The following is a 15,228-nucleotide window of genomic DNA, read 5'->3' on the forward strand; positions in this document are numbered from 1 at the left end:
CCAATGTGACTAATAAAGAAAACAGTAAAAAAGAAAAAGAAAAAATAGTCTCAGGTACCTCTGGGAATATAAACTAAAAAATCTAACATTTATGTCATCAGAGTGCAGAAGCAAAGAAGGAGAAAGATGATGCAGAAAAGGTACTACAAAAAATAATGGCTAAAAACTCCCCAAATTTGGCAAAAGATATAAACCTGAAGATTAAGAAGCTGGGTTAAGCCCAAACAGAGTAAACTCAAAGAATAAAAATACATCACAGATAAAGTTTTGAAAACTAAACAGAAAAAAACTTTGAAATGAGCGAGAGAAAAATAACACCTTATACCTTTGAATATTAGGAAAGAAGCACAAAACAAAAACAGGGTAAATACAAGTATAACAGACTTTCCTTTTCCTCTTGGATTTTCTAAACTGTTTCATGTTAAAGCAAAAACAATATCTAATGTGGTTCTCAACACAGATAGAGGAAATATTTAAGACAATTATAAACAAGGGAGAATAACAGAACATAGAGGGAAGTATGGTTTCTAGACTTCACTTGAACTATAATAACTATAATATCAGTAAACTGTGATAAGACAGATATATAAAATGTAATATCTAAAACAATCACTCCAAAAGCTTGACAAGATACACTCAAGATCACCACACATAAACCAAAATGGAATTCTAAATAATGTTCGAGTAACCCACAGGAAGGCAGGCAAATGAAATGAAAAATAGATCAAATAGCAAAAACTAAAATGGCAGATTTAAGGCCTAACATATCAATAGTTTCATTAAATATAAATGGCCTAAGTACACCAATTAAAAGACAAGATTGGCCAACCAAATCAAAAAACATGATCCAACTACATGCCATCTACAAGAAACTCACTTCAAGTATAATAATGTAGGTGAGTTGAAAGTAAAAGATGGTTGGTTCCATATTTTGGCTATTGTAAATAGAGCTGCAATGAACGTGGGAGTGTAGGTATCCCTTGGACACGATGATTTCCATTCCTCTTCATACATGCCCAGTAGCAGGATTGCTTGGTCATATGGTAGCTCTCTCTGCAATTGTTTAAGGAACGTCCATACTGTTTTCCATAATGTTGTACTAATTTACAGACCCACCAACAGTGTAAAAGAGTTCCCCTTTCCCCACATCCTCACCAACATCTGTTGTTCTTGTTCTTTTTAATAATGGCCATTCTAACTGGGGTAAGATGATATCCCAATGTGGTTTTGGTTTTCATTTCTCTGATGACTAGTGATGTTGAACATTTTTTCATATACCAATAGGCCATTTGTATGTCTTGCTTTGAAAAGTGTCTATTCATCTCCTTTGTACATTTTTTAACTGGATTATTTGGTTTTTTACTATATAGTTGTTTGAATTCTTTATATACTCTGGAAAGGGAATAAAGAAGAATCATGATTTGTAATAATAATATGCTTATAATAAATAATATTTAAAAAGAAACTAAAAGGATGGAAAAAAGTAGATAATACAAACATTAATCAACAGAAATCAGAACATACTGAGATACTACTGCACACCAACTAGGATGACTACAATAAAAGCGCAAAACAGTAACAAGTGTAGGTGAGGATGTGGAGAAACTGGAATCTGCATACATTGCTGCTAGAAATGTCATCTGGTCCAGCCATTATGACAATTTGGCAGTTAGTCAAAAAGTGAAACATAGAGATACCATATGACCCAGCAATTCCACTCCTACAAAAATACCTAAGAGACCTGAAAATGTGTTTTCACATAAAAGCATGTAGAAGAATGTTCACAGAAGCATTGTTCTGACTAGTCAAAAACTGGAAACAGCTCAAATGTCCACCAACTGATACACAGATAAACATGTAGTATAACCATATTATGGAATATTATTCAGGCATAAAAAAATAAAGTACTGAAACATACTACAACAAGAATGAACTTTGGAAAAATTATTCCAAGTGAAAGAAATCAGAAAAGATCACGTTGCATTATTCCATTTATAGGAAATATTCAGAATAATCCATAGAGACACTAAGTAGATTAGTGGTTGCCAGGGGCTGTGGGGAAGCAGAAATAGGAACGGCTGCTAAATGGGTATGAGGTTTCTTTGGGGAAGATAAATATCTTCTAAAATTGGACAGTAGTTATGGTTATACAACTATATGAATACACTAAAAACCTCTGAGTTGTACACTGAAAAATGGCTAAATCATAAATTTTATGTAATGTGAATTTTATCTCAATTTTTTAAAAAGGGTTATTTTAATGTCAGATACAGTAGACTTAAGAGCAAAAAAAAATCATGACACAATCCTCCAAAAAGACACAGCAATCAAATATGTGTATAAATCAAACAACATAGCAGCAAAATATGTGAGGCAAAAACAGAACTGAGAAATATACAAATCCACAATTGTAGCTGGAGACATCAATACCTGTTCTCAACAACTGACAGAACTACTAGACAGAATATCAACAAGGGTATATAAATGATGTCAAAAACATAAACCAATAAACTGTTGTCTATATTATAGAACAACAGCAAAATACACATTCTTCTCTTTCTTTTTTATTTATAGTAAACTTTATTTTCATATTTCATTTAACATAATTTCAAAGTAGGTCTGAGCTCCAAGATGAGCAAAAGAACAGATATCCTAAATCTTATAAAGAGACTTTTTTCATACTGTTCTCTGAACAGGGCATGGGATCTCAGGGCCCTCAATACTGACACCTCACATTGAGATTTTATCTATAGATACAGAAAGAAGAGAAAACATCAATATACAAGAATCAAACTGTATGAGGGTATCTATAAGCTTTGTGTTACATACTCACCACCTCTGTAGGGTTGTAATGGTAATGACTAATTTTTTCCTCTACCAAGTTCAGTGCTGCCTTTTTTTTTTTTTTTAAGTAAAATGTCAGAATATGTAGAAATGCTGCACCTATTTCTCTTAATATATTGAAAATAGGGGAAGTTTGAAGATTTTTAATTCTTCATGAGTCAGAGCTGGGACATGATTACTATTGATGAGGTCTATTCAACATACTAATTCCAACTTTGGCAACAATCAGTTAACTGGCACCAGCAGTTAAACCCGCAGGCATAAATTTTCCAGAGTAGTAGAATCTCATTCCCATAATGCCAGCCAAGGTCCCCTAAGTAACTAGGAAAACCCAGACGTTCCTCGGATCCTGAGACAGCTGGTGAGCACCTAGGCCTGCTAATCTCCCCGAAGAGGAGCCCAGCAGCCAGGGACAAGCAGCCAGGGATGGCACACTACCTGCTTTTGCATAGCCAGTGATCCCACCAGAAGCAACCAGCGCTGCATAGCCAAAGCCAAGCCAATGTAAAGGCACTAGTGAGCCGGTGTCCTGCATTGTTCTCTTCTAACTGTCCAGACAGCAGACTACACCAGACCTGCACCTGCCGCCAAGCCGCTTTCCTGAAGGTCTACGCAGGTGGACAAACATGTGCCCCCTCTGGGGTGAGGGTTCAATGTCTCACCAGAAACACTGCCATGCACACTCAAGCATCCTGGGGCAGGGCCAGAATCCACATTCTTTTCAAGTTCCCACAGAACACGTAACAAGTTAGATTATATTACGCTGGGCCATAAATGAAACTCAACAAAATTAAAAGAATATAAGTTACAGAGTTTGTTTTCTGACCCCAATACATTCAAATTTGAAATCAATAAGAAAAAAAAAAAAAAAAAAAAAAAAGGACAGGAAAATTTCCAGTACTTAGAAATGAAAAAGGTCTAAATATTCCATGATGAAAAGAGGAAGTCTCAAGGGAAACAAAAAAATTGAACTGATAAAAATACAATGTATCAAAATTTGTGGGACAACTAACTCACTACAGTGAAATTTATAGCACTAAATGTACACATTTGAAAAATTAAGTCTTAAGTGAATAATCTAGCCTCTCATCTCAACAACCTAGAAAAATGGTCAAAATAAACCCTCAGCAAGCAGAGTAAGAAAATAATAAAGATAGCATAAATCAATGAAATTAATGTTTAAAATTGTTTGTTTAAAATATCAATAAAATTGACAATACTCTAGCAAGACTAACAAAGAAAAAAGAAGCCATGAATTATCAAGAGAAAGAATGAAATGAGATATCATTACAGACCCTGCAGATATCAAAAGGTTAATAAAGGAATACAACAAACAACTTTACATACAAAATTTGAAAACTATGACCCTATGAATAAATTCCTTAAGGGGAAAAAGAAACCCAAAAAATAAATCTCTGTTTTTAAGTGGATAACTCTATCAAACCTTTGAAGAATAATTAATATCCCATCTACACAATATCTTTCAAGACACAGATAGGAGATATACTTTCTACTTCATTTTATCAAGCTTGAACAACCCTGATACCAAAACCAGATAAAGACATTCCAAAAAAGGAAAACTATAAATAAATATTCCTCATCAATATACATGTGAAAATACTTAACAAAATATTAGAAAATAAAATTCATCAAAGCATTAGTGTGGGTATAAATATAAATAATACACCATGACTAACTAGGGTTCATTCCAGGAATGGATGTATTGTTCAATATTGGAAAATCAATGTAGCCCACCACATTAACAGGCTAACGAAGAAAAAACCACATGATATCAACTGATACAAAAAAACCTTTGACAAAATTCAACACTCATTCATGATAAAAACTTTCAGGGAAATAGGAATAGAGAGGAAATTCCTCAACATGAGAAAGAGTGTCTACAAAAACACCTACAATTACATAATTGTAAAAGACTGAATGCTTTCACAGTACAATTGGGACATTGCCAATGATTTCACCTGCTGTTTGTTATACAACATAATGCTGAAAGTTCTAGCCAGTGCAATAAGAGAAATAAAATGTATATAAATGGGAAAAGAAAAAAAAAAAACCTGTCCCTCTTTGCATTTGACACAACTATGTATAAATCCCAAGGAATCTTTAAAACACACACACACTCACCTCCTAGAAGTAATAGGTGAGTTTTGTAAGGTCACAAGATACAAAATAAAAATAGAAAAATCAACATATTTCTGTATACTAGCAATTGATACACATGAGTGCTGAAATTAAAAAGATAATACCATTTATAATCTGAAAATTATTATATACTGAAAATAAATCAAATACTTAGATGTAAAACTCATAAAACATGTATAAGTCTTGTATGTTAAAAACCAAAAGAAGATGAAAGAAATAAAAAAAAATCTATATAAATAGTGAGACATACAGTGGTTGTGGCTAAAAGACAACATAGCGAAGGCTCTTTTTTTTTTTGGTAGATACAGACAATATTATTCAAAATATTTATGGAAAGGCAAAGACACTAGCAAAGCTAAAAACATTTTTTTTTAAAAAAAAAAAAAAAAGGAGAAGAAAGTGGGAGGAATCTACCCACCCAATTTCAAGACTAATCATACAGCTACAAATAATCAAGACTGTGTGGTATAAGTAAAAGAACACATAGATCAGTGGAACAGAATGCAGTACTCAAACACAGACACACACAAAAATGCCAAATAATTTCTGACAAAAGTGCAAATGTGATTCAATGAAATCAAGAAAGAAAACAAGAAAGACCGGCTTTTCAACAAATAGTGCTGGAACAGGTGGACATCCACAAGCAAAAAAGAAACTCCGACACAGGTCTAACACTTTAAGTCAGAAAAATCACAGGGGAAATCTTTATGATTTAGAGGTAGGCAAAGAGTTCTTAAACTTAACAAAAGTAAAATCCATTAAAGGAAAAAAATTGGCTACATCAAAATTATAAACTTTAGCTTTGCAGAACACCCTGTTAAGAGAATAAAAAAGGAAAGCTACAAACTGAGAAAAGATATTAGTACATCACATCTTCAACAAAAGACAGGTATCTAGAATATATAACGAAACCTCAAAGCTCAACAGTACAAGCACAAACGATACAATGTGAAAATGGACTAAAAACACGAACAAACATTTCACTAAGGGGTTATAAGTATAGCAAATAACACATAAAAAGATACTGAATATCACTGGTATTGCCATCAGGAAAATTCAAATTACTACCACAATAAAATATCACAACACACCAATCCCAATGGCTAAAATAAAACAAAGCAACAAAATCCAATGCTGGTGAATACGTGAAGAAACTGCAAAGTCATACATTGCTGGTGGGAATGTAAAATGGTACAGCCATGCCTGAAAACAGTTTGGCAGTTTCTGTAAAAATTAAACTTACAACTAACATACAGCCCAGCAACTGCACTCTGGGCTATTATTCCCAGAGGAAAGAAAATTTGTGTTCACACAAAAACTTATACAGAAATGTTTACAGCAGCTTTATTTGCAATAGCCAAAAACTGGAAACAAGCCATATGTCTTTGACCAGGTAAATGGTTAAACAAATTGTAGTACATCATACCATGGCATACTATGCAGCAATAAAAATGAACAAACTATCAATACACACACAACTTAGACAGATCTCCAGAGAATAACACTGAGAGAAAAAAGCCAGTCCCTACAGATCACATATTATATGATTCTTTTTAATATGATATGTCAAGAAGAAGCAAATCCAAAGAGACAGAAAGTAGATAAAGAGGAGACCAAAGCATGGGGAAAGGAGGGATTACAACCAATTACTTGAAGGGTATGAAGTATCTTAATGAAGTGATATAAAAGTTTTGAAACTAGAGAGAAATGGTAGTTGCACAATATTGTGAATGTGCTAAATACCACTGTATCGTACACTTTAAAATGGTTGTTTGTATATTATGTGAATTTCACTTAATGAGAGACAAGTTCAAGGGAGGGAGGAAAGAATAAGGGTGGGCCTATCAATGACAGGTTTAAAAAGAAAACACTATAGAGACAGAACTACCATATGATCCATCAATCCCTCTACTGGGTATATATCCAAAGGAATGGAAATCCTGTTGAAGAGATACCCGCACTCCTATGTTTATCACAGCTCTATTTACAAGAGCCAGGTTATGGAACCAACCTAAATGTCCACCAATGAATGACTGGATAAGGAAAATGTGGTATATATATACACAATGGAATACTACTCAGCCATAAAAAAGAATGAAATTCTGCCACTGGCTCAAGTATTTAAAACCTAAAATTTGAAAAATATCTATTTGCTATCTTTTTAATTTCTCTTTTAGTTCATGTTTATGAAAATTAATTTCTAAAAGAATGTTCAGTGTTTAAATGAGCAAAAAATTTTTGATATTAAAAAGAGTAGAACAGTGGTTACTATAGACTGGAGAGAGAAGGGAGGAAGGGAAAACAGGGAGAGGTTGGCCAGTGGATACAAAATTACAATTCAATAGGAGGAATAAGTTCTGGTGCTCTATTACATAGCAGGGTGACTGTGGTTAACAGGTAAATTTTGTATATCACATAATAGCTAGAGGAAAGGCTTTTGAATGTTTGCACCACAAAGAAATGATAAATGTATGAGTTAATTGTTACATTAACTACCCTGACTGGATCATTACACAAAATATATATTTATCAAAACATCAGATTGTACCCTATAAGCATGTACAATTACAATGTATCAATTAAATAAACTGAACAATAAGCAAGTGCTTGTTCTAAGAGTTAAAAGTGTCAGAGAACAGAAATATAGGGGCTTGTATATGTAAGTGGGACCACTGCAAATCGTTATGGACTAATATACTTTTTAAAGCTTCATGGTGCTCATCAATCAACTGTAGAGCAATCCTAAAAAGAGTTATTGCACACTCCAAAATCTGCCCAATCATAATGCCTATAAAATACTCTATACTTCTTGGACAACAAATGCTGAAAACTACAAATACTGTTTAGGAATTCCTTTAAAAATATTTTTAAATACATCTATGCACCTTGAAAAGAAATTTTGGAAAGTGGCATTTCCTTATCATTAACAAAGAAAAAGTAGAAAATTTCTCCTGCATCCCTGAAAATAATTTTTCATAGCTAAGTCACAGTTTCATATACTGTACAATGTTATAGTAACAGATTATAATACCTATATTAACCATCAATCCCTGAATCATTAAAGAAATGTTTGCAAGAATACTTTTAGCTTCTTTATCTGGTCAAACCACTGGAAGCTAAGTGGTGTCTGTACAAACCAATCATTTCACTAGCAGTTTTATATTTCTTTAAAGCCTCATATAAAAAGCACCTGCCTAAAGTGAGTAATGGAGTTTTATATTCATTGCACTTAAGGAACAGCGTATGTAACCTATTCCGTTTTCCTCCCTTGTGGAATATATTTCAGCTTATATTGCACAACACATTACTGAGGCATATAAAGACTCTCTCTCTGATCAGCCATTTGGACTGCCATTAGCAACCTGCCTCAGTGCCTTATTTTTTCCCTGCCCTAAATAACATATTCACTTTATTTAACAAGTCAAATGGGAAAAAAAAATCTTTTTTAGATGATGATCTTGCTTTCTTAATAAATATATAACACATGTATGTGTACTAACTAAATTTGAAAACAAACACTGAGACACAACACTTGAAGAAAATCTGTGTCATAAATAGCTGAAAACTGGTTGAACACATCATTCCAGGGGAATAAAACAGAAGCCTATGTGGTCATTTCGTATGTCTGTTTTCTCTCTTGAGCAACCTACAATTAAAAAATTATTGTGTTGTGCAGAAGCTTTTTAGTCTGATATAGTCCCATTTGTTTATATTTTCTTTTGCGGCTTGTGCTTTCGGAATCATGTTCATAAAGCCTGTACCCAGACCTAGTTGCTAAAGTGTTTCACCTATATTTTCCCTTAGTAATGTTACAGTTTCAAGTCTTATACAATCAACAAAGTGAAACGACAACCTACAGAGTAGGAGAAAATTTTTGCTAACTATGCATCTGACAAGGGATTAATATCCAAAATATACACAGAACTCAAGCAATTATACAGTAAAAAAAAACAAATAACCCAATTAAAAAATGGGCAAAGGAGCCGAATAGACATTTTTCAAAGGAAGACATACAAATGGCCAACAGGTACATGAAAAATTGCTCAACATCACTAGTCATCAGGGAAATGCAAATTAAAACTACACTGAGATACCACCTCACCCCACTTAGACTGACTATAATCAAAAAGATGGTGAATAACAAATGCTGGCGAGGGTGTGGAGAGAAGGGAACACTCCTGCATTGTTAATGGGACTGTAAATTAGTACAACCACTATGGAAAACAGTATGAAGTCTTCTCAAACAACTACAGATTAATCTTCCAAACGATCCAGCAATCCCACTTCAGGGTATATACTTTAGAGGAACGGAAATTATCACGTCAAAGGGATACTTGAACTCCCATGTTCATCGCAGCTCTGTTTACAATAGCCAAAACATGGAACCAACCTAAATGTCCATTGATGGATGACTGGATAAGGAAACTGTGGTATACATACACCATGGAATACTACTCTGCCACAAAAAAGAATGAAATACTCCCATTTGCAACAACATGGTTGAGTCTGGAGAAACTTATGTTGAGTGAAATGAGGAAAGCACAGAAGGATAAATACCATATGATCTCATTCATACGCGGGAGCTAAGAGAGAAAGAAGGAAGGAAAGAAAGACCACAGTAGTGCATTGATCTTGCAGAGGGAGAGAACATTCCTTGGGCTACAATGTGGAGTGGGGGGGGGGTGGGTAGGTGGGGATAACTGGGTGGGGTACATGGGGTACAAAAGCAATTTCTGGTAATGGGTATGCTGCCAGTATGAATCTGGCCCTCACATCATGCCACAAGGAGTGACAATCAGCTTTGTATCCCATGAATATTCATAATAAAATAAACTTTAAAAATAAATTATTGTGACCACATGAGCAACAAAAGCTAAGCTAATTTTGACCCATTAAAGGTCTGGAAGTAGAGTAAAACTATATTTAAATTGGATCAATTTCTTATCTGCCAGACCAACGAGATATTTTCAAGACAGAAATAATCCTGTCATTGCCAAAACTCCCTGAAACAGTAATGAAGGCAAATTTTAAAAAGAGTAATGATAACGAAAATGTGGTATACTGTTTTATAGCTAAGATAGATCTAAAAATTAAGTACAACTGATGAAAAGAGTAATAAAGACTGAAGAGAATTACAGAAATGGGAAAAAATTATAAGATTTGCCATAATTATAAAATGAAGGCTTGATAATATAGTAAAATACAGTAATATCTATTTTAATATATTATATTAAAGAGAAATGAGTTTTAAAAAAAAAGTGTGCAAGGCAAAAGCTCCACACTGCCCCTTGCTGGTACCCTCCTGCAATAACCTAAGGCCAATAGCTAGTATCAATTAATGAACATTTGCTTAGATTCAACTATGCAAAATGAACTATATTATGTGTTGTGGAATTTAATGAGCTGTAAAATATAATGCCTGCTCTCAAATAACAACCTTTAAGCAAGAAAAAAAAAAGATAGGCAAAAATCTAGCTAATTCACCAAAAGCAAGTACTAAGAAACATGAAATCTAGGAATGTACAAAGCTGTAATAATCACAGCTCATAATCTAAAGCAGGAGTCAGCAAGCATTTCATATAAAGGGCTAAACAGCGAATATTTTAGGCTTCGCAGGACATACAGCCTCTGTTGCACTTACACAACCTTGCCACTGTAGCACAAAAGAACCATAAATACTAAACAAATAACCAAATAATGGTGGTTATTTGCAGTCAAAAACAGGTGATGAGCTGGATTTGGCTTGGGGACCATACTTTGCCAATTTCCATTCTAGAATAGTTGTTCTCATCCACAGGTCCACATTAAATGGACACAAAGAGATTTTTTTAAAAGATGAACATCCAGGCCCCATCCTCAGAGATTCCAAAACAACAGGCTAGGTATAATGCCCGCAGATTAGTATATTTTAGAAGTTCTAACTTCTGCTCTAGAGGCAAAGACGCTTTGATATGAAAAACCCGCAAGCTCTAAAGTTCAGACTTGTGTTCTTGAACCCATCAGCTTTTGACCTAAAAATGAAGAGGAACCATGGTGAACCAGTTTGGAAACCAAGAGGATTATACCTACAAAATAATTTGGCATTAAAACTCAATGATATTTGAAAAATAACTACAATCGAGAATTTCTTAGGGTTAGGTAAACTGAAAAAGAGAAATTAAAATACTCACATCCTTTGTCTACACTCAAAAAATAAATCAGAACTGTTCTCATATCTAAGGTCAAGGTATGTGACCGGAAGGGATATTATCACTAAAGAAAATAAGCAAAGTGGACTCTGAAATTTACAGAACCAATTATAAGCTCATTCTGATTAATTACTGAGTTTTTACAGGGTTCAATTCACAGCAACAAATGTTTAAGAAGCTGCTAGAAGAAAGACAAAAACATTCCCTTTCCTCAGGGATTTAAATTCTAGCAGAAAATGGCTAAAGTTTAATGAATGTTTAAATAAGTGCAAGCGCCAGGCGCAATACTTTACATGATTTTTTAAAAATACCACAAAAACAACATGAGTTACATAAACAGCACTATTATCACTGAAAAACTGAGGATCTGAGAAGTTAGGTAACATGTTCTAAGTCACACAATATGACCAAACTGGGATGTAAATCAGATTTGAAACCAAAGACTATGCTCTTATATACTGTTACAGAGATTATCTATTAAAAACAATTAAAACTAAATTGACTGTGAAACAAGAGAGAAAGCATAAGACAGCCAGAGAACAAGAGAAAACAAACCAATCACATTCACTTACAGTTTTTCTCTATATCACAGACATGACCTCTGGTAGATAATAACAAAGGAGGACTACTCTTTTACTGTACTCATGCATGCATGCACATATACCTTAAATATCTAAACATATATATGTGCATATGTAAGTATAAATATCTTCAGAAGTTTTCCATTATGAGGTACAGTTGTCCCTTAGTATCCTTAGAGGATTGGTTCCAGAACACTCCACCCCACACACACCCCACCCCCCAGTAGATATCAAACTGCGAGGATGCTCAAGTCCCTTATATAAAATGACGTAGTATTTGCATAACTGTGCACATCGTCCCATATAATACTTTAAATCATCTCTGTTTTACTTATTATACCTAATACAATGTAAATGCTACATAAATAGTTGTTCTACTGTATTATTTTTTATTATTGCATTGTGTGGGGTTTTTTGGTCTTGTTTTGCGTTTGGTTTGGTTTGGTTTTCAAATACTTTCAGTCCACGGTTGGTTGAGTCTGCAGATTCAGAACTTTCAGATACAGAGGGCTGACTGTACTCATAAAGCTAACGTAATATAGTCCTTCTTCCTGTTTAGTTTAGTTAGTAAGCACTTATATGGACTAATGCTGACAAGTAATACTCTGCTGACTCAAGCTCTCATAACATTCTTTATCAATTTTGAGATTTATGGACAAAATGATGAATATTCCTAATGCTATTATGGAATAATCTTCTAAAATGTGTCTATTTTAGAGAGAGAATCAAATGTCTTTCACAGTCTTGTTCCAATAACTTCAAGGAAAATAATATAAGGATAACTTTTTTAAATGCGTAAGTTTGCAGAATTTTTTTTTCCACAAAAATTTTGTTCTGTAACCATGGTAGATAGATTCTTATGTGAAAAGTGTGATATCGGTTACATGCTATTTTTAAAATCTGCATTAATAAAGTTTCAAGAGACACACTAAATTATATTTCAAAAAAAGTAAATTCCAATATCCACAAATTAACAACTCTTTAAATCAAAATACTTATTATAAAAACTGTACTGTTTGGGCTTCACTGTTTTTTAGTATCACTAATTCTTAATGCAACTTGAAACATTTATAATCTTGTAAGTTTCAAAGAATTATTTTATAACTTGGCTTAATTTGTGAGAAAATAGCTTATATGAATGCCAGTTTGTCTTTGGAAAGACAAATGTAAACCTATTTAGTGATCTGATTTTCTCTTTCATCTTGTCTCCAGTTTCTGTGTAGATTCATAATGTTCATTGTTTCCAATTTTAACAAATCACCTAATGGCAGAAAGGAAAATAATTTAACCTTGGAATTATTTGCAGTTGGAGAAATCCCTTTTGTCTGGCCCATATAGGGCCTGCAATCTGTTTTAAACACAGATTCTCTGTCTTTTGTCTGACAGCCACCAAGCTGCACAAATTACTTTCTGCCTGTTCACCTGTTTGCAGCTGCATCTGTAAGCTAAAGATTCTGCAGTTTGACTTGAGCAACCACTTCAGGATTGATGACATGTGCTGCTGATAAAGTGAGCAATTTGGAGAAATTACTGGCAATAGTTATTGAAAGACATCTGGGCATGAGCTGAGAACTAGAAGCCTTCAATCATGTGCTTGCAACCTGCAGAGTCGGTAGTAGCGTTTGAAGTGATACCCTACTAAAGGCAGTTGGCCCTGGCACTAAATAATCAAGCAATGTATGGAACATAATCTCTCAAATGAGTAATAAAAAGTTCTGTCTTTTAACTGTAAAAATTTGAGGTTTGGTCCTTTCTTTAAAGTATTCTTGGAGAAAAAAAAAAGTAAGGCAACAATTAAGCTTTCCTGTTTCCATCTTTTTCTCATATTTCCTGTGTAATGAACTATTTCAAATGGTTACTACTACTGCCATTTAAAAAAAAAAAAAGTCCACATTTATTGAACATCTATTACATGCTCCACAGCCTGACCCTAGGAAGAGCTTCATGTCTATTGTTTTATTAACATTCACACCAATATGAAACTGGAATGAACATCTATTTGTTCATTCCCTTTCTCTGGTAGAAAAACTAAACAAAAGCTCCAGGAAACTAGCCTAATGTCACACAACTATGAGTAACAGGGCTAGAGTTTGTCTGTCTTCTGATCAAGAGTTCACTCAACTATGCAATACTGCCTTTCTATTTTTTTGGAATTTCCTCCTTTCTTGATGTACTTTCGTGGCATGATTACTTGAACATTTTGTCAGAAACATTCTATCCCTCAGGTCAGCCCTTAGGAGATGTAGTTTTTACTCCATTTTTCTGTCTCATATATAAAACTTATTCTAAATCAAACTATCTTCATGAATTAAGAAAGCCGATTCACTCAAAATTCATACTTTTAAACCTAGGGGATAATGCTAAAAGCTCAGATCCTCACATTTGACGAAATCCAATGACAGTAAAAGTTCAAGTAAAATTATGCCAGAAGTAATAGCAAAGATACATCCCTTCTTTTTTTTTTTTTTTTTTTTCGTGACCGGCACTCAGCCAGTGAGTGCACCGGTCATTCCTATATAGGATCCGAACCCGCGGCGGGAGCGTTGCCGCGCTCCCAGCGCAGCACTCTACCGAGTGCGCCACGGGCTCGGCCCAAAGATACATCCCTTCTATGACGAATAAATTCTGTGTACTTACAGCTAGTTCTATAAGTACAAAGTCAGAACAAAATTATAACATATCAATACCAGAATAAGAATCAATATATTTAAATATACATGTGAAATACAAATTAAGTGTATTCAAATGCAAAACTGAATAGAAGGTTATATAGGCCAACATACTTTCATACTATGATCAAATTTTTCTAATAAGAAACCTAATATGATTTTGGACAAGCACTAAAACTCTTTCTCTTCATTTGCAAATATTTATAAGCCAGTAGAGATGAGAAAAAGACCATAAAGAAATTATAGGTAAAGCAAAAACAAATACAACAACTCAGATAACCTATCATTGTGCAATGTCTAAAAATTCTTACTTTGTACACATACTTCAAATATAGCAAAAGTCAATAGTTTTGGAAATGGTTTAATTGAAATATACCCATTAAAATTAGAAACCAACTATATATTGAAAAAATTATCATTAGCTGATTATCTTAATCAAGAAGAGTTCCAACTCAAATCTAAGTCTGATGTTAAATAACAGATATAATGTGTCTAATTTGCAAATGTTAACATGAAGATCAATTTTCCAACTATCAAAACAGGGTGAACATGCTAAATAAGACATACTTCTTCATTTACTTGGAGGGGACATATTAAAAGAAACAAAAAAAAAAAATTGCTTCTTTCAAAGGTTTATTTTGAATAGTTGGTTTTTCCCACTATTCTTAGGTTAGTTTTAAAATTTCCATAGACTTGAGAAATATTATCCATGGTATTTATAAATACTGTTATCTCTTTCAGAACAATTTAAACACATTGGTAAAAATGCCAAAAATGCACTATCAT

General features: G+C 33.7%; 1 protein-coding gene and 1 pseudogene across 2 annotated transcripts in view; both read right to left on the reverse strand.

Annotated features, from left to right (window-relative positions):
* The window catches only part of VPS13B (vacuolar protein sorting 13 homolog B), a 794,525-nt gene that overhangs the window by 588,574 nt on the left and 190,723 nt on the right, over positions 1 to 15,228 (reverse strand). The window lies entirely within an intron of this gene.
* Positions 3,023 to 3,379, reverse strand: LOC134364138 (transmembrane protein 14C-like; annotated as a pseudogene).

Source organism: Cynocephalus volans, chromosome 15 (genome assembly GCF_027409185.1).
Source record: "Cynocephalus volans isolate mCynVol1 chromosome 15, mCynVol1.pri, whole genome shotgun sequence".
Classification (NCBI taxonomy): domain Eukaryota; kingdom Metazoa; phylum Chordata; class Mammalia; order Dermoptera; family Cynocephalidae; genus Cynocephalus; species Cynocephalus volans.